This window comes from Phyllobates terribilis, unplaced genomic scaffold (genome assembly GCF_046119375.1).
Source record: "Phyllobates terribilis strain yellow unplaced genomic scaffold, ASM4611937v1 Scaffold_3__8_contigs__length_932513732, whole genome shotgun sequence".
In the NCBI taxonomy this organism is placed as follows: domain Eukaryota; kingdom Metazoa; phylum Chordata; class Amphibia; order Anura; family Dendrobatidae; genus Phyllobates; species Phyllobates terribilis.
In genome coordinates this window covers 400,006,880-400,034,346 of record NW_027362763.1, presented here as the reverse complement: position 1 = coordinate 400,034,346, position 27,467 = coordinate 400,006,880, and the positions used below count along the sequence as shown (strand labels likewise).

The following is a 27,467-nucleotide window of genomic DNA, read 5'->3' as shown; positions in this document are numbered from 1 at the left end:
CGCCTCTGCAGGGGGAACCTAGGGAACTGAGGTCAGATCTGAGCCCGGACAGCAGCCCAATTGGACTGCTACTTAGGAGCAGCATCTGCTATGCAATGTATTAGGAAAAAGGATTAATGACCACACTTCTACACTATAATTGTATACAGTATATTTGTTTTCAGTGCACGTTAGTTTAATGGCCATAACCAGTTTACTTGGTAGGCAATGAAGGTGTTTTTTCAGGTTTTTTTTCCATGACTATGGTCAGGAAAGCCTATGCATATATTGAAGAGCACATATGTAGCAGTATACATATTTTTTCTGCACATTATTATTATTAATAAAATATTCTGCAAACAAACTTTCAATAATAGCTTTCAAAAATAATGTGAAAACTATTCTTCACTTTCCATATACCCATGAAATACAACTCACAATACAGACTTTGTAGTAAGATGTTCTGCTTTAACAGCAGAATCAGCTGTTCTTTGCTCATTGCAACATCACATCCAGGCTAAGGAAATACCACACATTCTTCCACACAAAATAGATTTAGTCACACTTTCCATCTGAGCAGCTTAATGAAAGACCCAATGATTTATTAGCTTTGGTGCTGATTTACTTTTAGATGCAACTGCTTGGCTCTGGTTAGCACAATATTTAAAGCTAAACTGCTTCTTATTATAAGTCATGACAGCATAGTGATGGCTTTTTTAACTACTGTTCTTTGCACTGTGTAAATCACAGCCTTATGAGAAAGAAATCCAAAATGTAAAATCAGGGGGTTAAAAAATTACTTATCTATTGAATTATTATTGTTTTTATTTACATGACATAATTATCCAACACAATTACTTTCCCAGTGAAAAATGTAACTGTTCTCATAATTACGATACACTTTATTGATCCCAAGGGAAATTAGGCAATCTACAAAATTACGAAATTGGATTCATATTCAAATTAAAGTCTAGGCTTCATTGCGGCCAAACATATTTAATACATTCTTTCTATATGATAAGTCTTATTATTAAAGGAGCCTTTTCATAAAAAAAAACAATATTTACCTGCAGCCATAGTGGTAATTTGCAGGCAAATAACACTTTAAACAGATGTGACAGTCAACATGGAAGTTTGACAGCAGGGGGAAAATGAAGTTTCCCAGCGGGCACTTGTTTTCGGTCAAGTGGACAGCGTATGGGGCTGTAAACAGTCACCACTCAGGATACCTGGAGCGTGCTGTGTTCCCTATAGCAGAATCTGCAGAGTAGGATGTGAGTCAGGATCAGTGGGCATGAATACATCACTTTCCCTGCATAGAGAACACTGACTGGTCACTACCTCGGCACCACTAAGTGACTGGAAGGGTGTGAGCGATTCACACTCTCTTCTATGCCTTTTGAACTCCAAATTAATAAGATTTGTTTCACAAGCACTCAGAAAACTAATACAACACAGCCTTGTATGGTGTACTCAGCATTTCTGGCTTATTAATACAGAGCCAAAGGTTAAGTAGTGTCACAGGCAAAGAAAAGTTCCCCGCGAAATATGTAACCAATAGGAAATTTCGGGGCGTGAATATAAATGTGAAACTTCCCAACCAGCAGTGTTATTTGATCATCATGACACTGGGGTTATCAGATGAGATGGATACCACCAACACAAATTGGAATCTGTTCTCTTACAAAGGGAGAATAAAACAATCTTTTTTTCCAGCAGCCTAACTTACAATTTGACAGCAACATATATTAAAAATAGTACGTACCTGCAGATTAGCCCTCAGACTGCATATAAATAAAGATTTGTTTGTTTGTTTTTTTTAATGACAGGCTCCCTTTAAAGTGACCCTTGAGGTCATGGACCAAATTTAATATGTATAATGAGAAATTATACTTCATACCAACAACTTCACTTTTTTTGCCAAATTGCTGTTTTAGGGTCCACTTTAATTGGCAGCTATGCTTCTCAGATTCATGAGAAAGAAGAGGGGACTATAAAAAAGCAAATTGTTGGTAAAGAGAAGCAAAAGAAGGACATCAAGCAGTTATTGCTCCATAAAGCCCATCACATGTCAAATTTGGTGAAATTTGGAATCCGAGAAGTGTGGTTGTCATATTAAGGGAAGGAAGAAGGGATACTAAACAGCAAATGAGTTGAAAAGTGAAGCAGTGAGTATTAGGTATCATTGCTCCATTAAAAAGATTAGAAAGACTCTCCACTGTATTCTAAGCCTGAGGAGGTAGATCCGTATCCCTTTAGAAAAAAAGAGTGCAGTTGATTTCTTTCTGGCTACAAAAGTAATTCAAACTAATTTTTCAAATATCCGGCACTGTGTAAAATCAATTATTTTATTGCATCATATTAGAATAGGTAAATGTTAATCTCATGCATTAGGTCTATAACTAAGAGCGCGCAAGTACCTATTTTAATATTTTTCAATACAAGAACAGATTTTAAAGAAGAATTTGTTATCATTGCTCCTTCCTTAGACTCCATCATATGTGTTAATTTAGTCCCTGCACCAATAGGTTTGCTTTAAGTAGTGAGCAAAATAACTAATGTAAAGTTTCCACCCAAATATAATGTCATGATAAATCCAGAAAATCTAGAGAAAAAAAGAATTTGGGGAGATTAATGAAAATGTCCAAGAGAAAACTTGCTTTGATGTCTATAGCAATCAATAATGGAGCAGCTTTCCTTTCTTACAGTACTTTTCCAAAATGAAAGCTGTGCTGTGATTGGCAATAAAGACGCTTTTTCACACTGACAGTTGCATAAATTCACTGTAGTGTTAAAATAGTGTAAATCAGCCTGGAACAGACAAAGTCATTTAAAATGCCCTATGACTCGAAATGCTTAAAACCAGAAAGAATTCCCTTATTTTTGGAAACTTTAAAAGTATTTTGGTTTTAGCAAATAAAGGTTATTTATTGTCGAATTAATAGTTGCACAATTTACTTATTTTCTGTATAAATTGACAGTTTGTAGACATTTAATTGGAACCATATTTTCTATTCAGTACATACATATTGCCTGTGATTTAAGAATAGTGGGCTTTATGTTCCTCAATATGTCATATGCTGATGAAGGGGTTTTCTCATTAACTAGTTTGAAGAGCGTATCTCTCTCCTGCCTCCTAGCTTCGTGCCATTGGCTCCCATGCTACTGCAAAGGCAGCTTTGCCTCTGCAACATGAAAAGAGCAAAGGGAACTGAAGCTAGCGGGATCCAATGATCCAACCAACTTCAGAGCAGCACTTGCAAGCTCTATAGAAAAGAGCTTGAAAGTGCTGTGCTCCTTTCCTGGGAGATAGTCTACTTATTGGGTAAATTTAGTCCTGAATTAAACAGATTATATATTCTACATTATATTTGGCTATGCCATTAAGGGGGCTGTCCAATACTGGAAAACCTCTTTTGAATGCCTTGAACTCCTGGACTGCTCTTCTGGACATCTGCACTAATGGATACATTACTAAGTGCAAAAACATTTGTGGAACATATTTCCGACCTCTGGGCCTTATGATGTCATGTGAGGTCTCGCTATTAGGTCTCATGCAACGTCATGACATGTACCGTAATGTCATGATGATGTCGGATCTATGATGTGAAAGAGGTGCCCAGGGGAAGCCGTGCCAAGAATGATGGCCACAGAAGTGAAGTCCAGCTTCAACAAAGGAACGGACTACAAGATGGTGCCGGGGAGCGGTAATCTTTTTGGTCATCTCTAGAAAGTGTCATCACATTGGAAACGTGTAGTATTTGTCTTCTAATACTAAATCACACATTCTGCCATACTAGTAGAGAAAGTATGTACATTATTTTCAAGATTGTACAGACACCATTGCAAAAATGGTAGACTATAAAAGTACAATAAACACAAAATATATCATTACCCTAATACAGTGTCAATGGTATTTTGTAGAACAGAACAAGTTTCTACACAGTAATAGTAGTATTATAGAATCTCTGTGATATCCAGCACAAATACACAGATGACCCATTGAAGAATTTGAGATGCTCCTTTAGTTTAGGCGGATTAAGCCTTATGCTGCCAGGGGTTTTCCGTCAGTTTTCACCACTGGTAGTCTCGATAATTTTGGCACTTTTGACATGTACAAATTAAACCTAAATTCTAAAATTAAAAAATTGATAAAGTTCTGAAATTCTTCTTCTTAGTATGATTTTTTGCATGACAAAAAAACGGCATTTTATCAGGGGATTATAGACTTTTCATATCTGCTGTACATACAGTACAGACCAAAAGTTTGGACACACCTTCTCATTTAAAGACTTTTCTGTATTTTCATGACTTTGAAAATTGTACATTCACACTGAAGGCATCAAAACTATGAATTAACACATGTGGAATTATATACTTAACAAAAGGTGTGAAACAACTGAAAATATGTCTTATATTCTAGGTTCTTCAAAGTAGCCACCTTTTGCTTTGATGACTGCTTTGCACACTCTTGGCATTCTCTTGATGAGCTTCAAGCGGTAGTCTGTACTGTATATATGTATAACGTGATATGTATACAGGAGACATAGTCCTTTGTGTTTGTACCTTATGTCTGCTGGGTACTGCTGCTGATATATGGGGATACTACGTCCGTTAAGTAAATATTACTATAGTAGAAGACAATAACAGTGTAAGACATTTATAGACTTGTACTAGCACATAGACTCAGAATAAAATGCGCTGTACAGTTATTTTCTAAAACTGTCCTGTTGTCCAGCAAAGTGATGTCAGAACAAGCTAATTTAATGTATTCTATATTTCATTTAAATATTTCAGCCTTCAGAAAAGGGAGCAATTTTCTAATTAACTTCACAAATTTGTTGGCTCTTACGTCTGTCACAAATAAACAGGAAGGAAACATTTCCTCCTGCTGCTGGCAAATGAAAGTAGAAAAATGTACGATGGAATAAACAAAATCAATTATTTATTGAAATGACTTCTGTGTGGCAGTATAACATGAGTAATCAAAAGCAGGATTGCTAACCAAATCTACAAGTGACATATAAAGGCAATGTCCACCACTGCTATTTTATATTGGCCTACACATGTACAAATCTGATACCACATTTATTGAAAACATTCCTATGAACTGAAAAAATGGAAATTCCTAATATCTAACTTGCATGTGTAGAAAATTATTTAAAAAATTGCACAAAATTAGAGAAAAGTCTATATTTTTTTCTCAAAACCAGCACTCTTGTCCACTGTGGCGGATATTTCAACCAAGTGTCCTCGATTTGAATAGGAATGAGGTGAAAAATAAGACAATGAGTAGACAACAGTGCTGCTACATCTAAAAACAACTGACTCTTCATTTTAGGCTCTATTCACACATTAGTATTGTTGATCAGTATTTCATCAGCATTTTTATGCCAAAACCAGTTCTTTCAATTATAGTTTTTATCTGTAAGTATTGGCATACAAACACTAATGCAAAATACTGACCAAATACTGACGTGTGAATAAGCCCTAAATATCATACAAACTTTCCATTTTATTTGTGTGTTCCAAAAAAAAGATGGGTATTCTGGTTACAAGTAAGCTGAGCCGCAGTACTCAATGTCAAGCAGCAGCAAAAGCAAACAAGATTTCAGGTTGAGAGATAAAATCCTGCGATCCCAACATATTGTTACCCCTTTATAAATCACGGGTGAGGCCACATCTAGAATATGGGATCCAGTTTTGGGCTTCCACATTTTAAAAAGGATATTCAGAAGTTAGAGTCAGTTCAAAGGCGGGAAACTAGATTATTACAAGGGATGGAAGGCTACATAGGAAAGGGTTCTTTACAGTCAGAGAAGTCGGACTGTGGAATGTCCGACCACAAGAAGAAGTGATAGCAGACACTATAACAGCTTTTAACACCTTCGCAACCCTGGGATTTTCCGTTTTTGCATTTACGTTTTTTGCTCCCCTTGTTACCAGAGCCATAGCGTTTTTATTTTTAGGTCCATATGGCCGTATGAGGGCTTATTTTTTGCAGGACGAGTTGTACTTTTGAACGACATTGCTGGTTTTACCATATCGTGTACGGGAAAACAGGAAAAAAATTCCAAGTGCGGTGAAATTGCAAAAAGAGTGCAATACCACAGATGTTTTTTTTTTTAGTTTTTTTTACCACGTTCACTGAATGCTAAAACTGAACAGCTATTATTATTCTCCAGGTTATTACAAGTTCATAGATGCCAAACATGTATAGGTTCTTTTTTATTTAAGTGGTAAAAAAAAATTCCAAAGTTTGCTAAAAAAAAAAAAAAGGCGCCATTTTCGAAGACCCGTAGCGTCTCCATTTTTCGGGATCTGGGGCCGGGTGAGGGCTTATTTTTTGCATGCTGAGCTTAAGTTTTTATAGATACTATTTTGGGGTAGATCTGATGTTTTGATCACCCGTTATTAGATTTTATTGCAATGTTTCGGCAACCAAAAAACGTAATTCTATCGTTTAGAATTTTTTTCTTGTTACACCGTTTACTGATCGGATTAATTCTTTTTTTATATTGATAGATCAGGCGATTCTGAATGCGGCGATACCAAATATGTCTATGTGTTTTTTTTTATTTATTATTTTAGTTTGAATGGGGCGAAAGGGGGGTGATTTAAACTTATATATTTTTTTAATATTTTTAAAAATATTTTTTTTTACTTTTTGCATGCTTCTATAGTCTCCATAGGAGACTAGAAGCAGCAACTGTCCGATCACCTCTGCTACATAGAGGTGATGAGCAGATCACCTCTATGTAGCAGAAATGCTCCTGTGCCATGAGCGCCGACCACTAGGTGGCGCTCATAGGGATCAGCACATGACACATGTCATGCCCACCTATCAGTGACCCGCGATCACGTGACGGGGTGATGCGCTTCCGGCGCGGCGCTGTTAAATGCTGCTGTCAGAGATTGACAGCGGCATTTAACATGTTAACAGCCACGGGTGGATCGCAATTCCACCCGCGGCTGTTGCGGGCACGTCAGCTGTAATAATCAGCTGACATGTGCCCGATCCAGTGTGGGCTCAGCGCCGGAGACCCCGCTGAACAGGGGATGACAGCCTGGTGCGTACTAATAAGCCACAGGCTGTACAGGGGTTAAAAAAGGGCTGGATGATTTCCTCACTACACATAACATTGTGCGTTAGTTAAACTAGAGACAAAATGTATAATTGGTGGAGAAAGGTTGAACTTGATGGACCTAGGTCTTTCTTCAACCTATGTAACTATGTAACATAATTGTTTACTTTTTTTTCTTTTTGCACTGTATTTTGCTCTGTATTTGTTTGATTAACAAATGCCAAATGAGGCTAAAATGTTGTAATGCGATTAAGCTTTTATGAAATGCTTCTGGCTCCTTGGAACTTTGGATTACTAGTTCAGCTGAACAGAATAATATCAGTTCAAGCCATTTTAAAACATATCAGGAAAACATGTATTTTGTATAAAAAAAATAACCACAACATTAAGTGCTATTTAATCTGCAGACATAAAAAAAAAATCAGAGAAAAGAGAAAGATGTTTTGAATGCTGTCTCACAAAGGGTCAGAGGTTTCTTCACTGTGCCAAAACTGATGGTGACTTTTGGGTGCACTTTATGTGACAACAGGCTAGATTTATTATTATGTCCATTTAGATTAAAAGCTTAACATTTTAAGATCCATTAAACGCAAAAACAGAGGTGACTTTTTAACATTTCAATATGAAATAGTAGAAAGCTTCAAGGATAGCTTATTTACAAACAATTCTGGTTATGATGTATACAGTATACTCAAGACTTGTCTATTATGGTTACTTACATAGCACCTGTTTGGAGTCGGTCTGGGGCTGGATTCAAAATGGGTCCAGGACCTTCTGTGGTCTCCCATTCCAGGCCAGCGCTGATACTGCTCAGCATTGTTGTCAGTCCCAACGCCTAGCTGTTCCACGAGCCTTGCAGATTGTCTCCCAGGCATTTGTGCCCAGCAGTGTTAAGAATAGGCTGCAGAGGGAGACAGGGCTCGTGGAGTCTAAGTCCAGGATTCGCCGCACTGAGCATGTTCGTGACCTGGCGGATCATGATTGGTGGCACCCACCTGACTCGGTGACCTGGCACTCCCTGATTGGTTCACGGGTAACGTCACCAATAGCGCATCGCTGGGCAGGGCTTAGTCTTTAAAAGGCCTGCCCACAAACATGGCGGCACGCTCAGATCATTTGAGCTAGCTGTTTGGTGTGCACGCTTACTCTGGGCTCAAAGAGCCATAGCTTTAGCTAGGCAGGCCGGGCTCAAAGAGCCATAGCTTTAGTAGGCAGGTAGCTTCGCCTCGCTGACTGGCTCTAACCAGGGGGTTCGCCTTACACCCCGAGCCACCTGTGAGCTAAATAGAGCGGGTTTGCTCAGTCCGGTAGCACGCCGGCTGAGTGCTCGATTACCCGGCGGGAATCACCCGCACGCTAGCGCCGTCTCCTGTACCGAAGTCAGGGCTACTGCTCATAGTCCGGTCACACGTCTCCCAGCGGTTCTTGGAGATTGTGCGTACCGTCTTACCCTTCCGTGTGCGTTAACACGAAGGGCTAAGATATTTGTTAGGTGCGTCGCCGGTCGCGCTCTCCACCGTGCAGTAAACGGAGATAGAGCGTACCGCTATACCCTGTCCGGTGTGTAGTTAACATGGAAGGGTTTATCTTTTAGTTGTCGTTTTCCTTTCCACCCGGGAAGTGTTCGGCAGCAGTCCTCTAGGCTGCATCGCGGACCCCGGGGTCGGTTGCGTTCCATTAAATAAAGTTGTCTGCAACCGCTCCCTCTAACAGCACCATTATATTCTACATCACTTTACCAATATTGTCATCTCTGTCCCCATTGGAGCTCACAGAAAGAACAGATGTTGTCCTTGATGGGATTTGAACCCAGGACCCCAGTGTAGCAAAGCAACAGTGCTAACCACTGAGCCACCATGCCCTCCCATAAAGTTTTGTCAAAGTACTAACCTCTTCTTCTGATTGACGTCACCGCTCTTCAGACACTATCGATCACATTACCACTCGGAAGTGGCTTTTACAATGAACAACTCCATTGGCTTCCATTAAAAGAGACTTGCAGATCATGCATAGAGTGAGCCGAATAGGCTGAAAAGCGGTGACGTCACTCAGAAGAGGACCAGAGCAGCGCTATAAAGCAGAGTAGATGCCAATAGGTGAGTATTATTAACACATTCTATACTACACTACATACACATATGAAAAGATTTAGTGAAAAAATATCTTCATAGGAGTGCTTCTTTGACCTTGCTAGAACTTGTCTTAAAAATTTCTAAAATGTTTGATTCAAAATAAAATCAAAACTTGTACCATTAATATCCTGTGGTTATGAAAATGGTCATGCTCTTTGCTAAATGCACATCAACCATGACGATCACACATGCATACAAATTCAGAAATAAACTGATTTCTCTGTGAGAGGATCCACTCCGGGCATTTCTGGGTTAAACCTTCACTAAAGAGATACTTTGGAAACTTTTGTTATGAGAGAACTGCTGGCCTGGATGTCACATTCCCCACAGGCCCAGCTGTAATCAGGATATGAAAGAAGAAAGTCTTTGTCCAAGCCCTGTTCTTTGAGTTTTTTTAGATACATTTTTTTTACACGCCTTTATTTTCTCAGAAAAGATATTTAGTGACTTCAAATGGTGAAACCAAAATGAAAACTATTTTGAAAGTTCAACTGAAAAATAAATAGTTATAAATACCTCAATCTTGCTAATTTCAGTATAGCAATGTGTTTTGTGCAATTTGGACATTGACCTTGGATATTTTGGTCCCATTATATTGGACAGCAGCATTTAAAAGGAATCTGTCACCAGTTATTTGCCACCTAATCTGAAAACAACATAATATAGAGACAGAGACTCTAATTCTAGCAATGTGTCACTTACTAGGCTGCTTACTGTAGTTTTGATAAAATCACTGGTCTATCACCAGGAGATTATCACTAGCGGACTAGTAAACCTGCTGCCATGTAGTTCTTCATATTCATGAGCTCTGTATAACCCCGCCCCCACCACTGATTGGCAGCTTTCTGAGCACACTGCACATGTGCAGGAAGCTGCCAATCAGTGTTGTAGGCGGGGTTATACAGAGTTCAGCATTCAGAGAACTGTTAGATCTGTAGCAGAGAAAACATTGATTTTATCAAAACTGCTAGAATCAGGGTCTATACCCCTACATTATGCTGCTCTCAGATGGAGTAACAAAAACCTGCTGACAGATTCCCTTTATAGAAGTTTTAATTTTAGAAACAATATACCACTAAACTAAGTTTAATGTGTTTTCTTTTTTTTTTCTTTAATTCTCTCCGAATTAATTTTAATTAATTTCTGATGGCTATTATTAATGATATAGATATACACCATAGAAGCTGCAACACATTAATCTCTTTTGTTAAACATATCTTCTAACAGCTTGTTCATCAATTTTCTTATTTTCAGTTTTGGCACTCTTTCGCATACATTAATAAAATCCAAAATATAATTTGCAGATTTAATATAGTGATGAATAGCGGTACTTTTTACCCTAAAATATATGTCTATTGCTATCAAGTGTTGAACCTGTTATGTTTTTTTTAACCAACATCTGACACATTTTACAAGTTTAATAGAAGTTTTATGATGATTAATAGACTATAATACTAGTTTATTTTCACTACACTTACTGCATGACTTTCAGGATTTCATATTATGAACTTTGGATTTCAGTTTAATAGTCTAAATATTTCTTTATCATAAATCAAGTTTAGTTCTTTCTAATTGAAAGAAATGTCTGGGCAACTTGTCTGAGCTCCTAATGTAGGTAACGTTCCTGTATCTTCAAAATTAAGTGCATTCCAAGTAAAAAATGTTTAAATTAATTTTATTAAAGGTTTTCATTTTAAAAGAAACAGGAAGAAACATGAAAGACAGGAAAATCAAAATGGCTGGCTGGTTCCATAAACCATTGTTATTCAAAAAGATGTTTTTTTGTAAAGAAGAGCAAAGAAAACCAAGTTAAAGGGGTCTCCCATCTCCAAGATCCTATCCCAATATGTAGTAGGTGTAATAATAATAATATTTGCAAATACCTACAATTAGAAATTCGGTTTAAAGGGGGCTACCATCTCCAAGATCCTATCCCATTGTGTAGTAAGTGTAATAATAATAATATTAGCAAATACCTACAATTAGAAATGTAGCATAGGTATTCTGATTCACTATGTCACTTACCCCATGTGCAGGGCTATTGCAATGCCTTGCACATAGGGTAAGCAACATAGCTTATCAGAAGAACTATACTACATTTCTAATTGTAGGTATGTGCTAATATTATTATTATTACACCTACTACATATTGGGATAGGATCTTGGAGATGGTAGACCCCTTTAAACCAAATTTCTAATTGTAGGTATTTGCTAATATTATTATTATTATACCTATTACATATTGGGATAGGATCTTAGTGAAGAGAGAACCATTTAAACCAAATTACTCACATTAGACCAATCTGCCAAGAATAATGTCATCAGGAAAAAATATTTGGGGTATAAATGCTCAGAATGAACTAACATGAACACGTTTGTATTCCATCCAGTAGATGAATCGACAGTAAGACTGTATACAAACTTTTAAACTACTGATCAATTTAATTTAAATCATAAATGTTTATTCCCTCTGCTCAACCTCCTCTTTCCTTTTGTCCCCTCCCTTATCTCCCACATCTTATTAAAACATTTATTTAAAAAAATAGCTAGCTCATAGCCAATCACAGGGGTTTGGGTTAGAGGGTAGGGGGAATTTGCTATTCCCCTTTAATAAAAAAAAATGACCAAAAAATTGTTGCATGTCACATTTGAGCAAAATTTTTGAGACTTTTTGCTCTTTTGTGATGGCCCAGGTACTTTTTCAAGCTCATAGCTATCATAGATTTGATTCTGGTGCACTGACATCCAAAAGGCAGTCTCTTAATTTATTTGCCAGTGGCCTACAGATTCGATACTATTGTATGATATGCCAGTCTTGATAAATTCTAACCCAAATTTCTTAACAGTCGAAGCCTGAAAATAGTCAGAGAATTCACAATGAAAGTTGAATTTAAAGGGTTATTCTCCATATTTAAAGTTATCACCTATCCTCCAAAAAAATAGGTTAGAATTTGTGGATTATTGAGGTTCAGAGTCTTAGTACTCTACCAATCCAGAGAATTGGGTTCTGCAATGACCAGTTAGATTACAGCAGACTCCACGCGTGCAGGCCACCACTGGAACTGCTGGAGATAGCAGAGTACAGCAGTCAAAACAATTCGGGCACGTGCACATGTTGAGTATTTGGTGAGTTTTTTACCTCACTATTTGTAAGGCAAAACCAGGAGTGGGTGATAATACAGAAGTGGTGACGTGTTTCTATTATACTCTTCCTCTGAATGTTCCACTCCTGGTTTTCCTCACCAAATACTCAATGTGTGCATGTGGCCTTACTGCTTTTCAAGTCACCACCCATCCTTTGGGTAGGATATTGTTACTTGTTGCATGGGGACCACAATAAATGAAAAAGGCCCTGAGTGTTATATATCTTTAGAGTTAATATCTCCATTAATTTAATAGTGCCAGTATAATGATGCCGGACTTGTGAGGATGGAAAATATTTTTTTTTCAAACAGGGTTAAAAGAAATTTGGCCTCTGTGAGCAAGTGGTGGAGCAACCTGGTTTCATGCTTGCATGATGATTTGAGTGGGGAGCTTAAGACTTAAGATATATATAAAGGAATGTGATGGTAAATTGCTGTATAGTTTAATCTGTTGCAGGACCATGGTTCAATAGAAGTGAATCAAGGATCAGTGGCAATTTATATATCTAAGAGGCAATGAATATTCCAGGGTAACATACAACTTCATCACTTATTAGGGATGGAGAGATTCAGGCAGTGGAACAAGGACAGAGAATGCTATCAGTTCATCAGAATTTAATATTAATTCACTTTGTACAGAGTATAGATGGATGATTTGGCCGCCCTATAGTATATATAGACTGCAAATAAAGATCAATGTATCATTCTCACGTAAACATATAAGAATGCTTACTAGTCTTTCAAAGTCAAGTTAATATGTTTCATAATTGACCATGGTGTGTCATACCATTAATAGATTGTAGGAGAAAATATTTCTTCTGAACCTAAATCTGTTTAGCCAATAAAAAGTGAGCCTGATTTCGTTTCTCACAAATAGTTCCGCCTCAAGCATCATTTTGAGTGAGGTTTTAGGGCAATATTAAATTAAATGGGGCAGCAACTCAGAAATTATTTTGGCTTTCCCACTCTGTAGAAGGGTTACCACTAGAGATGAGTGGATCGATTTGTGGAGGATTGACTTTGAGTCGAACTTCCTGAAATTCGTAGATCCCCGTGAATTTGAACAATCTGTGATTTGGTTTTCAAAGATGGGCGAAAAAAAAAGCCTGGAGCCATTTAACACTTTGCTGAAGACTAATAGAGCAGGCTACTGATGTCATAGAGACTATAAAAGATTAGGGACGGCCAACCATTTAGGTTTTTACAGCGTAGGTCAGCGCGCACACTTCCTTCCACATAGGGATAGAAAAAGGCCTAATCTGATTGTGATGTACAACTCTAGTGCTGAAACATGAAGTGAAAATTGGAAATGTAGTGTCAGTCTGTATATTATAATCCAAAAATTCAAGAGATATAGGGAAGTGCTGTATCTGCATAGTCAGTGTGACTGTGAATCGATTGTTCTGAGATATACTTCAGTAAAAGCATTTTTTTTTAATTCTTCACACACTTACAAGAGGGCATTTTAATACCCCTCTGTCCTAATTTTGCTGCTAAAGCAAAGTCCTGAAACCAAGACTTGTGTGTCACAGAAAGTGTACTTCCTAGACTGTGATACAGGCAAGCCATATTTTTTTTAAGACAAAAGAAAAATATCCACAATCCAGAAATTTGAATACAACTGTCTTTCTCACAAAGTGTGTCGGTGTGTTGGTTATCATCTGGGTTTCCCTAGCCACATAGCTTGAGGTCACTTGGACATCAATTAAGCTGTGTTTGCATTAGAGAGCTCAAAAGGGGCTCAATACAGTCCTAGGAGATGTCAGAATGTTATATGGGTATTTTACAAGTAATTACAGCTTTTTCAGCATTGCAATTCTCTGCAAATTTATTGTTTAAAGTTTAGGGAGAAAATTCGGCAAAGCTGGCAAATTGAAATTTCAAATAATCCGCCCAACTCTAGTTGTCAAAAAAACCCTAATTCAGTCAGAAATAGTAGACTAAATGAAACCCAAGGGCCTCTGAGCACTTGGAAAGTTTAAGTCCCAAACAAGGACAAATGATTGGCTTTAAATGCGCTTTTACTTGTGGCATTTTGTTATATAGTCAAAAACCAAGTGGCAAAATTTGCATGCAGTTTTGCAGTGTTGACTGCTTTTAAAGGTCTTTTTGCATATTAGCAGTAAAAACTATGAATTTGCTACTTTTTTTAATTACATAGCAATTTATTAATGTCAAAGCAGCTAGTTTTTGCTCCAGATTGTCTTTCTCTACTGTAACTGGGGAAAGTAATCTGGAACCATATGCAAACATTTATGAGATCATAGAGAATTACAGAGGACAAAAATAGAAAACTACCGAAAAGCATTTTCAGGAAATGCACATTGAATTTAGTCATGAAAAGCTCACTGAGTAACCTGAATGGACAGATAGTAAGGTTTATGTTAATACATAGATATACGGTACATACAGTTTGTATATATGGTTTATATATAGTATATATATACACAGTGGTGTGAAAAAGCATTTGCCCTCTTCCTGATTTCTTATTCTTTTGCATGTTTGTCACACTTAAATGTTTACGATCACAAAACAAATTTAAATATAAGACAAAGATAACACAAGTAAGCACAAAATGCAATTTTTAAATGAAGGTCTTTATTATTAATGGAAAAATAATTCCAAACCTACAGGGTCCTGTGTGAAAAAGTGATTGCCCCCCCCTCGCCCCCACCCAAACATAAATTAACTGTGGTTTATCACATCTTTGGGAAGCTGAGTTCAATTTCCCTAGCCACACACAAGCCTGATTACTGCCACACCTGTTCTCAATGAAGAAATCACTTTATTAGGACCTGCCTGACAAGGTGAAGTAGACCAAAAGATCCACAAAAGCTAGACATCATGCTGCGATCCAAATAAATTCAGGAACAAATGAGAAACAAAATAATTGAGATTTATCAGTCTGTAAAAGGTTATAAAGCCATTTCTAAAGCTTTGGGACTCCAGCAAACCACAGTGTGAGCCATTATCTACAAATGGCAAAAACATGGAACAGCGGTGAACCTTCCCAGAAGTGGCCAGCTGACCAAAATTTCCCCAAGAGCGCAGCAACGACTCATCCAAGAGGTCACAAAAAACCCCACAACAACATCCAAAGAACTGCAGGTCTCACTTGTCTCAGTTAAGGTCAGTGTTTATGACGCCACCATAAAAAAGAGACTGGGCAGAAATGGCATGAATGGCACAGTTCCAAGAGGAAAACCACTACTGAGCAAAAAGAAAATAAAGGCTCATCTCTGTTTTGCCAGAAAACATCTTGATGATCGGTAAGACTTTTGGGAGAATACTCTGTGGACAGACTAAACAAAAGTTGAACTTTTTGAAAGGTATATGTCCCATTACATCTAGCGTAGAAATAACACAGCATTTCAGAAAAGAAACACCATACCAACGGTAAAATATGGTGGTGGTAGTGTGATGGTCTGGGGCTGTTTTGCTGCTTCAGGACCTGGAAGACTTCCTGTGATAAATGAAACCAAGAATTCTGCTGTCTACCAAAAAATCCTGAAGGAGAATATCTAGCCATCTGTTTGTGACCTCAAGCTGAAGCGCACTTGGGTTATGCAGCAGGACAATGATCCAAAACATACAAGCAAGTTAATTTCTGGATGGCTTAAGAAAAACAAAATTAAGACTTTGGAGTGGCCTAGTCAAAGTCCTGACCTTAACCCGATTGAGATGCTGTGGCATGACCTTAAAAAGACAGTTCATGCTTGGAAACCACCCAACATGGCTCAATTACAACAATTTTACAAAGATGAGTGGGCCAAAATTCCTCCAGAGCGTTGTATAAGGCTATGTGCCCACGTTGCGGAAATGAAGCGTATTTTTTACGCTTCTCCCTGGCAGGAAAAACGCATGCGGATTTTAAATGCGGTTTTCCTGCCAGGTAGAAGCGTTTGTGAAGCGTCTTTGCATGCATTTCCGCATGCGGGTTATCAAGCGCTTTTCCAAGCGATTTTAGCATCACTTGGAAAAGTGCTTGACAACTTGTTCACACTATATAAATCCATGCAACTGGCATGGATTTATAGTAGTGTGACCAAGTTAGTTAAAAAAAAAGAATAAAAATGGTGAAAAAAAAAAAAAAAAGTTTTTGATGGGTCACATGACTCAGTGACGTCATGGCAGGTCCTTCACATCAACGCGAACATTGCAAGACACTGGACGGAGCAGACAAAACACCGGGAAGACATCGGTAGGTGAGTATAAACTTTATTTTTTATTTTAAATTCTTTTTTTTACAGTTTCTATGGTACCCGGGTCTGGAGGAGAGTCTTCTCTCCTCCAGACTTGGGTACCATAAGCACATAGAAACGCATAATATCCGTGTGTACAAATGTACTGACACGGATATTATGAGTTTCAATGCAAGTCAATGGCGGCGATTATGCTGCGTGTCCACAAAATTAATGGACATGCTGCGGATTTTTGAGCGCAGCATAAACGCTGCAGAAAAATCCGCAACATGGGCATTGAAAGTGCGGCTTGTCATTGGGGACCATGGGGGGCGGATTACCAAGCGTTTCCCAAGCGTTTATGCTGCGGAAATTCCGCAGCATAAACGCTTGTAGAACGCTACGGAAATTCCGCAGCATAAACGCTTGTAGAACGCTACGTGGGCACACAGCCTAAGACTCATTGCCAGTTATCGCAAATGCTTGATTGCAGTTGTTGCTGCAAAGAGTGGCCCAACCACTTATTAGGTTTAGGGAGCAATCACTTTTTCACGCAGGGCCCTGTAGGTTTGGATTTCTCTTTCCTTTAATAATACAGACTTTTATTTAATTGCTGCATTTTGTGTTTACTTGTGTTATCTTTGTGTAATATTTAAATTTGTTTTGTGATCTGAAATATTTAAGTGTGACAAACATGCAAAAGAATTTTCACATCGTCCTACTTCTGACTTAGATAAGTGCACAGTCAGCGGTGAAGCCTAAGGTGTGTTTTTCTTAGGATCTAAAGATAATCCATGTTCACATGGAGGGCCTAGATTTCACCTACTAGCTTTTGGCATACAAACAATCGTATCACTTAATTTGTAAGGCTGCTCCGACCAGACTCAGCGGCAGCATTGCAGGTTAGGAAGAAACTCTCCTTCACAGGGTTTCCATAGCAACTAGTGTTTTCCACTGGGACAAGATTTTTATATGAGCTGACAAGGGTGGACATTACACATAGAAAAAAAATGTTGCTAAATTTAAATTGCCTACAAGACCTCCAATCCATGCAATATTACCAAAACCTTAATCCACCTCTAAATAAGGGATATAAATTGTTAACTTGAAACTGTAAATATTACTTTTAGTTGTAAAACCTTGTGTTTGTAAGGTCAGTTTCAGACAACCAAGTATGGACTGTGATACATGGATGGGCCTCCTGACCTGAATTCTACAGCCTCATATATGCATGTGAGGTTGTCAAGTTCTGGTGGAAAGACCTTCGGCAGATCTGTGCATTAAGGCTTGAGTATAGACTGCAAAAAATGGATGTGTAAAACAGGCCTGGAAGGTTCATATGATGTTGTTATGCCCCCCATTGACCAGAATCAGACAAAATGGTGGGTGACCCTGGCAGGAAGACCTCACACTGAAACAGTTCAACTTTTTCTTAATATATCAATTCTGACATGAAGAACAGGTCTTTAAACATTACAACTAAACAACGTACAGCTTTGGTTCAGGAGTCAGGGCACAGCACACTCAGATTTTATCTCGGGATTAGCCAGGCATCACACCCTGTCGCTACACAGAAATCACAAACACTTCTTTTCTGCTCTCACATGCAGTGACAGTGTCTCAAGCACCAGATGCACACCATTAGACCTTCCTCTATGTGGGAATTGTAAGCCTGTCCACAATCACATCCTCACTGTCCACAAAAAGATCCTCATGCCAGTGATCCACAAAATCAACCTCCTGGGTGTGGCACTTCTGCTCTCAGTAACTGCAATTCGCACAGCGGTCTATCTTGTTCACTATTGTGCAGTGACCCCTTTCTCAGTTCTGTATGCACTCAGGCCTGATGGCATGCTGTTTTCTGCAGCCTCTACTTTACTACTTTTTCTTGTACTCGGTTGGCTTTGTTCTTATAGGTTGCATGTCTTCAGTGTCCAGGACAGTCATGGAAGCAATAACTTCTTCAGAGACATAGCCTGAGACGGCACACTAATACTTTGCATGTACCCATCCCTTGCCTACATGACAAGAACCATTTTGGGTTGTGTAGCACCCACCCAACGCTCAAGCCTTCGGTAATTGACCTTAGGTGATGAGAAACTCGTTGTATATACTTAGTCATGCTTGGAGCATTCTGACACTTCCCACAAGAACATCCAATTAGACCGATTCATATCCCCTCTTAGCTCTAATCTACTCAACACATCTTCATACCATTCAAAACTTATTCCTAGAACACTGGACCTAAAAAAGATCAAAACTATCTACTAGTATCTTTCATGAAGAAAGGTACAGTTATATGAAAAAGTTTGGGCACCCCTGTTAATCTTAAGCTTAATGTTTTATAAAAATTGGTGTTTTTGCAACAGCTATTTCAGTTTGATATATGTAATAACTGTTGGACACAGTAATGTTTCTGCGTTGAAATGAGGTTTATTGTACTAACAGAAAATGTGCAATCTGCATTCAAACAAAATTTGACAGGTGCATAAGTATGGGCACCTCACCAGAAAAGTGACATTAATATTTAGTAGATCCTCCTTTTGCAAAAATAACAGCCTCTAGTCGCTTCCTGTAGCTTTTAATGAGTTCCTGGATCCTGGATGAAGGTATTTTTGACCATTCCTCTTTACAAAACAATTCCAGTTCCTGTAAGTTTGATGGTCGCCGCGCATGTACAGCCCTCTTCAAATGATCCCACCGATGTTTAATGATATTCAGGTCTGGGGACTGGGATGGCCATTCCAGAAAATTGTAATTGTTCCTCTGCATGAATGCCTGAAGCGGTGTTTTGGGTCATTGTCTTGCTGAAAGATCCATCCCCTGCGTAACTTCAACTTTGTCACTGATTCTTGAACATTATTGTCAAGAATCTGCTGATACTGAGTGGAATCCATGCGTCCCTCAACTTTAACAAGATTCCCGGTGCCGGCATTGGCCACACAGCCCCAAAGCATGATGGAACCTCCACCAAATTTTACTGTGGGTAGCAAGTGTTTTTCTTGGAATGCTGTGTTTTTTTGCCGCCACGCATAACGCCTTTTTGTATGACCAAACAACTCAATCTTGGTTTCATCAGTCCACAGGACCTTCTTCCAAAAAGAAATTGGCTTCTCCAAATGTGCTTTTGCATACCTCAGCCGACTCTGTTTGTGGCATGCTTGCAGAAACGGCTTCTTTCGCATCACTCTCCCATACAGCTTCTCCTTGTGCAAAGTGCGTTGTATTGTTGACCGATGCACAGTGACACCATCTGCAGCAAGTTGATGCTGCAGCTCTCTGGAGGTGGTCTGAGGATTGTCCTTGACTGATCTCACCATTCTTCTTCTCTGCCTTTCTGATGTTTTTCTTGGCCTGACACTTCTGGCCTTAACAAGAACTGTCCCTGTGTTCTTCCATTTCCTTACTATGTTCCTCACAGTGGAAACTGACAGGTTAAATCTCTGAGACAGCTTTTTGTATCCTTCCCCTGAACAACTATGTTGAATAATCTTTGTTTTCAGATCATTTGACAGTTGTTTTGAGGAGCCCATGATGCCACTCTTCAGATGAGATTCAAACAGGAGAACAACTTGCAAGTGGCCACTTTAAGTAGCTTTTCTCATGTTTGCATACACCTGGCTATGAAGTTCAAAGCTCAATGAGGTTACAAAACCAAAAAAAGTGCTTTAGTAAGTCAGTAAAAAGTAGGTAGGAGTATTTAAAACAAGAAAATGATAAGGATGCCCATACTTATGCACCTGTCAAATTTTGTTTGAATGCAGATTGCACATTTTCTGTTAGTACAATAAACCTCATTTCAAGGCAGAAACATTACTGTGTCCAACAGTTATTACATATATCAAACTGAAATAGCTGTTGCAAAAACACCAATTTTTATAAAACATTAAGCTTAAGATTAATAGGGGTGCCCAAACTTTTTCATATAACTGTATATTCACAGCATTAATGTACCTTTCTTCATTGAAGATTTTGCTGCATCTTTTTTATTTATACAGAGTACCAACCATCTTTAATGCAGAGACCTGTGGAATTTGTTTGTGCCGACCACATTCTCTTCGGGAGGACTACCTACTAGGATCTAAACCAAATTACCAACATAATATCATATTCCTAATGTTCATAAGGAATTATCTAGTTAACCTAGTAGACCCATCATTACAGTAATAGGATCCCTGACCAGTTTTCTACCTCAGTATATTGATAAACAGATATATGTAATAAAATTAGACTCTAATGTCAGGGATAATGCAAGCCTTATAGTTACACTAATAGAAGTTGAACGGCAGCCCAATTTCAAATGAGTTACACTTGATGTAGCTGCCCTTGATGTAGGCCGAGGCTCCGGAAACAATTCATATTGGATGGAATAGAATTTATCTTGAAACATAATGTATTCAGCTGCAATGGAGATACTGTATGTAGATTATATCTTAATCTGCTTATCTTTTTTCCCCTCACACTATTTTTGCTCCATTATATTCATAATTTAGTCTTATTTTTTATATTATATGCAATGCATCATCTACATTTGAACCTAGGATATTCCATTTGTATTGTCACTCGTATTAATACCCAAACACATAATAAAACTGTATAACACTGATACACTCCTATCACTAGCTACTGTATCTCTTATCACTAGCACTAATGAACTCATCTCACTAGTCCCCTTCAGGATTACAAAATAGAGTGCTCTGCTCCCTCTGGCAGTACTGTCCCCGCCACTCAAGCCTAGCTTCCTTGGTACATTTGGCTTGTTCCACCAAGCTTGCATTACTCAATATCAATCTAAATCTGCACTAAGCAACTTCAAGCATAGCTCTTCTGATGAATCACCACAATGGCTTCAAATCTCTGCAATGAGAGGGTAACAGGTGGTATTTACAATATTGGATACATTTGGCACATCATCAAGTACAGAACTATTGTCTATCTTGCTATATATTTTAATTCTATCTTGCTAAATATTCAATTCTAATTCGAGGCAACCAACCCCTTCATATATAATAATAATAATCTTTATTTATATAGCGCCAACATGTTCAGCAGCGCTTTACAATTCAGAGGTTCATATACAACAGTCATAAGTAACATAGCTAAAGATAATACAATAATTAAAGCAAAAATAATGACGACCCTGCTCGTAAGAGCTTACAATCTACAATGCGCTGGGGGTTACACAAAGTACAGGGGTTTATTTACAATGATGGTCCAGCCATCTTGAGGGGATGAGGGATAGATAAAGGCTGAATGAGCTCATCACCAGCCAGTATCTGTAGTGCTTTTGGGTGCGGTGGAGTTTGGTAGAGACTTATGTTTGGAGAAATAATGAATGGGCTATAAAAATATAAAAAGGACTATGATTAGGGAACGTGATAGGCCGCCCTAAACAGATGTGTTTTTAGGGAGCACCAAAAACTGTGTAAGTTGTAGTTCATACTAATTTCTTGGGGTAAAGCATTCCAAAGAATAGGTGCAGCTCTGGAGAAGTCTTGGAGCTGGGAGTGGAAGGTACAGATTAGTGCCGATGTTAGCCCAAAGTTGCTTGCAGAGCATAGAGGACGGGTAGGCCGATAAACAGAAATGAGGGAAGAGATGTAGGGGGGTGCAGCACTGTGGAGAGCTTTGTGGGAGAGAAGAAGCAATTTAAATTGGATCCTGTAATTCATGGGCAGCCAGTGCAATGACTGGCATAGAGCGGAAGCGTCTGAGTAACGATTAGCCAGATAGATGACCCTGGCTGCAGCATTAAGGATGGACTGGAGAGGGGATAGTCGAGTGAGGGGGAGGCCAATTAATAGAGAGTTACAGAAGTCAAGGCGGGAGTGGATCAGGGCAACAGTGAGGGTTTTTGTTGTTTCAAAGGTGAGAAAGGGGCAAATTCTAAAGATGTTCTTCAGGTGCAAGTGACAAGAGCGGGCAAGAGATTGTGTATGGAAGGTGAAGGAAAGATTGGTGTCAAACCACATCACCCAGACAGCACGCCTGCTGGCTAGGCATTATTTCGGTGCCACACATGGAGAGGGAGATGTCGGATTTAGGGAGGTGAGTAGATGGCGGGAGCAGAAGAAAATCAGTTTTGGAAAGGTTGAGTTTCAGAGAGCGGACATGATGTTGGAAACTGTGGCCAGACAGTCACTGTTGTTCTGTAGTACAGTGGGGGTAAGGTCAGGGGATGAGGTGTATAATTGTGTGTCATCAGCATAAAGATGAATGGTAGGTGTGTGAGTGGTTGTTTCATCAGTATTTTGCACCTGTCTTGCCTGCGCCTTTATTAAAGAGGGCTGCAGCATCCTGTAAGTGCATTCATTTTCTGACCTGTGTTGGTAAATTCAACTGCCTTTTTTCTGCTAGCTTTTTTTTACATTTTTTCTGTTCTTTTGTTGTGTTTTTTTTTTTAGTGTAGGGACTCGCAAGACAATGAGGACCATTGACGTGGGTTGTGAGCTTGCGTACTTTGGCCAAAATATCCAAACCAATACCTCATGCATATCATATATATTTTACGGCACGGTTTTCTTTTTTTATGCTTGGTGCAGTCAAGCCTATCATTGTTGGCTTTGTAAACTGGGGTGCCTGTCCCTGTTTGATGCACTTATATAGTGCTGGGCAGTCCGCCTGATCTAACTGTATGGGTGTCACCAATAGGCTGTAAGCCAGACACTGTGCACTACATCTGTGTGACTAGCACCCTATATAAGCCTTATCCGTGTGCAAAGATAATACTAGACGACAACCCACTCCATGAATTGGTAGATGTGTGAGTGGTCGTTTCATCAGTACCAAAGTGGGCTGCTACACCCTCTAAGTGCATTAGTTTCCTCACCTATGTTGATAAATACAGCTGCCTTTTTTCTAGTATAACAATCCATCTGACTAATATCAGAAACTCCAGGACATTTTAAAGTATGCTACTAATCCACAAATGTAGGAAGCTCAATATATATTAGAGTCAGGTTCTGTGTTTGCTTATTTAAATGCCTGTATAGTATGATGCATGTATTCTAACATGAATCATACTGTAGGAACTATCGGACCCCACACACATTAGACTAACGATATTAGATTCATCTTACAATCTAATATATATGGGGGCCTCTGACTTTCCCCTAACATATGATGTCGGGGAAAAGACGGCTCTGGCAAGTCCGATTTCCGACAGCATATCCATTTGTCCTCCTGGAGATAAGAATTTGCCAGTTGGTCTCACATAGAGAGTCTCATATTTTGGACTTGAGAGAAAACTGTCAGTAGAACAGTCATCCAAATATTACAGATGAGCCTAGTCTCATTTAGTAAGCCAATGCAGAATTATTAGATATCACTCAAAGTTAATACAAAGGTAAACGGTCTACTATATATAGTATATTGGTTTGTCTTTTCCCGTAGTGGAATCTGCAGTTCAGCTAAATATTTGTCATTAAATCTTACTGAACATTCTTAAGGGGGAAAACAAAGAGCTGAGAAAAACTACCATCCTCAAGGAGTGCAAAAAATAAATTACAGTGCCTTAAAGTGGACCTTAGGGAGTACAAATATGAGTAAATAAAAGCCTTTAGTAAACATAAAGACGTCAAGACTTTGCTGTTCTTAACATGGAGAAATTATGTATTATTGTAGTTGAGAAATAATTAATTGCTTTCCTGGAATCCTCCCACTCTACACAATCTCTTCGACTATTAATCATTAGCGTGACTACAGAAAGGAGCTGAAGAAAGCAGAAGAGATGCCGGCTTCCTAATTGCCATTACAATATACAGCGGATCACTCCATACTAGCAACTCCAACTGCATCTTACTGTTATCAGAGAGGAAGCGGTAAATCATATTCTGTTGCAGATGCTTCTGATACTTGAAATATCACATGGTTATTAGTTACAAAATAAATGAACCCGTGTGATGAACAGGAATGAATTATGATGAAACAGGAGTTTATTGTTTAAAATAGAAGTTAATCATTAAATGAAACCTTTATGGGGATATATGGTTGAATGGTAAATTATAGCTGACTAAGCACAGAATTGAGGATGCCAGAAACGCATTGGGAAATAGGTCATTTGAACTTACAGCAACTGGCTGCAAACCTGTATAAATCTAATGTTTAAGCAAAAATTGGCCTAGTGATCCAAAATTGAGTTGCCACCATACGTTATTCTAAAGTATGCCATGTTTTTTCAGCACTGCAGTAAGCTAGTGCTATATAATGAAATGCCTAATGTGATGCTTGAAAGTTTGTGAACCCATTCAGAATTTTCAATATTTTCGCAGAATTGTGACCTAAAACTGCATTAAATTTTCACACAAGTCTTAAAAGTAGATAAAGAGAACAAATAAAACAAATGTGTAAAAATATTTTTCTTTATTGAGGAAAATGATCCAATACCACATTTGTAAGTGGCTAAGTATAAGAACCTTTAGGATTAGCAGATAATTGTACAATTAGATTCTGGTGTTTTCAATCAATGGAATGACAATCAGGTGTTAGTGGGTGACCTGTTTTATTTAAAGAACAGGGATATATTTAAGTCTGATCTTCACATCACTTGTATGTGGAAGTATGTCATGGCATGCACAAAGATTTCTGAGGACCTCAGAAGAAGATGTGTTGATGCTCACCAGACTGGTAAAAATTAAATATCCAGCTCTAGAAAAGTTTGGACTCCACCAGTCCACAGTCAGATTGTGTACAAATGGAGGAGATTCAAGATCATTATTACCCCCCATATGAGGCAATGTGTGTACAAATGAAGGAAATGTATACCATTATTAACCTCCCCAGGTATGGTCGATCAATAAAGATCACTCCAAGAGCCAGATATTAGCTATAATACGTAGGTGGCATTTGCCTGTAACTATATCAGCCACAGCATGCTCTGATCGCTGTAGCTTAACCATTTAAACTCCGTTGTCAATTTCTGACAACCACATTTAAATAACTTCAGTGACGATGCAGTCATGACTGGCTTCCAATGGTCATGGCCTGCTGAGGAGCCCCTCGCCACCATCTTGTGTTTTTCACTGCATACTGCCATGCTGTGATATTGCAGTATATAGAATAAGCAATCGAGGGTTACAGTCGGGGTCTAAAAAAAGCTGAAAAAAAAATTGAAAAAAATAAATATATATAAACTTTTTAAAAATATGAAAGAGCAACAAGGATAACCAAAAATTTAAATCACCTCCTATTTCCCCATTAGAAATTAAACAAACATATTTGCCATCATTGCATCCGAAAAAGTCCGATCTATCAAAGTATAAAACTAATTAACGCCGTAAAGAAAAAAAAATTAGAAACGCCCTTTTTACAATCAAATCATAGTATCTAACCCAAAATGGCATCAATAAAAACATGAGCTCACCACGTCACAAAAAATAAGCTTTCATGCAATTTCATCAAAGTTATAATGAAATGTTATTACTTTTGAAAAATAGTGACACAATCAAATTTTTCGAATGAATTTCCACATTTTTTTTCACCACTTAAATAAAAGAAAAAACAGTACAAGTTTGGCATCATCATAATTGTCTAAAGTGACCTGAAGAATCATATTGCCAGGTCATTTTTACAATATAACCATTGCTGTAAAAACAAAACCCCCCCAAAGAATTGCGTAATTTTTCTTTGCACTTGAATTTTTTTCCCCATTTTCCAGTACATTGAATAACAAATGAATGGTGTTATTTAAACTTACAACTGGTTCTGCAAAAAATAAACCATCATAATGATACTTCAATGGAAAAATAAAAAGCTAAGACTCTTGGAACAAAAGGAGGAAAAAAAATGCAAAAAGTGGAAAATTTCCATGTTGGGAGGGGGTTGATCATTGATGACTAAATCAAATAATACTAAGACTTCAGATGGATATTAAAAAAGGTATTTAAATCTGAAACATTATGGAAGGTAAAAACTTTTTTGGATCAATTTCTTTTGATCCTAGGATTAAATGGAGAGAACAACTGACATACGTCTGTCTGATATGGGAAAACTCTTATGGATTGGTTTTCTCTAATGACATAATAAATTCAAACCCTTGAATATACTGCAAAAATAACACTAGTGTAATAGAGTTTTACACAATTATTTAATTAAAAGGCACAGTAATTATATGTTTTTTTATATAATAAGAAAATAATAAAAAAATGTATAATATTTTTGGTATGTAAGCAATTGCTGCATAAAAACATCAGAATCCCATATTACATTATGAGTACCTGAGAAGTAGATTCAAGAAAAGAGCTAACCTCTCAACATGACATGTTTTCTTACTGTGCTTCACCAACAACAAATTACACTGGGCAAAGAAGCTTTCAGATTTGTAGTCAGCAAACAATTGTGTTTCCTGTCAGTGCTAAGCTGGATATTTATGTTCTATATCAAAAACGATAAAGGACAACGTTAGCAAGCCCAGGTCTTAAATACGCTGAAAAATTGCCTTTTAGCAGGCCAACAAGCAGCCAGCACTCAATGAGTTTCCACAGCAGCCATAGATTTTATGTGCAGACATGCAAATGAGAATACCCTTTAGTCATTTGTGCTACAGAAGTCCCCTCACTGGATATTGTCGTAGACAAATCTTCGAATGGATCTGAATGCCCTTTCTTCGACATAAGTAATATATATCACTAATTAAAATGGCTCACAAGGCCTCAAACCTATGTGGAACCTGACAAATGGGTTTATAATCCAGAGAAGGAATCACGTAAATAATTATTATCATGATTGGCAGTGGTTGGCATCATTCATAGAGAACACTCAAGAATAATACCTGCGCAGTCTTCGAATGGCCAGCACGGCAGGGATATTCGAGGTTGCCAATGCTTGATGAAATGGTTATACCCAAGATAGTAAGTTTATCCCTATTCAGTGGATAAAGAATAACTTATTGATTTGGGGGTATGACCGCTGGGGGTTTGACCACTGGGGACCCTAAGCAGTCTCAAGAAT

The 27,467-nt window shown here is 38.2% G+C and overlaps 1 protein-coding gene across 4 annotated transcripts in view; it reads right to left on the bottom strand.

The window, feature by feature from the left end:
• Positions 1–27,467, bottom strand: part of KCNQ5 (potassium voltage-gated channel subfamily Q member 5) — an 866,735-nt gene that overhangs the window by 581,036 nt on the left and 258,232 nt on the right. The window lies entirely within an intron of this gene.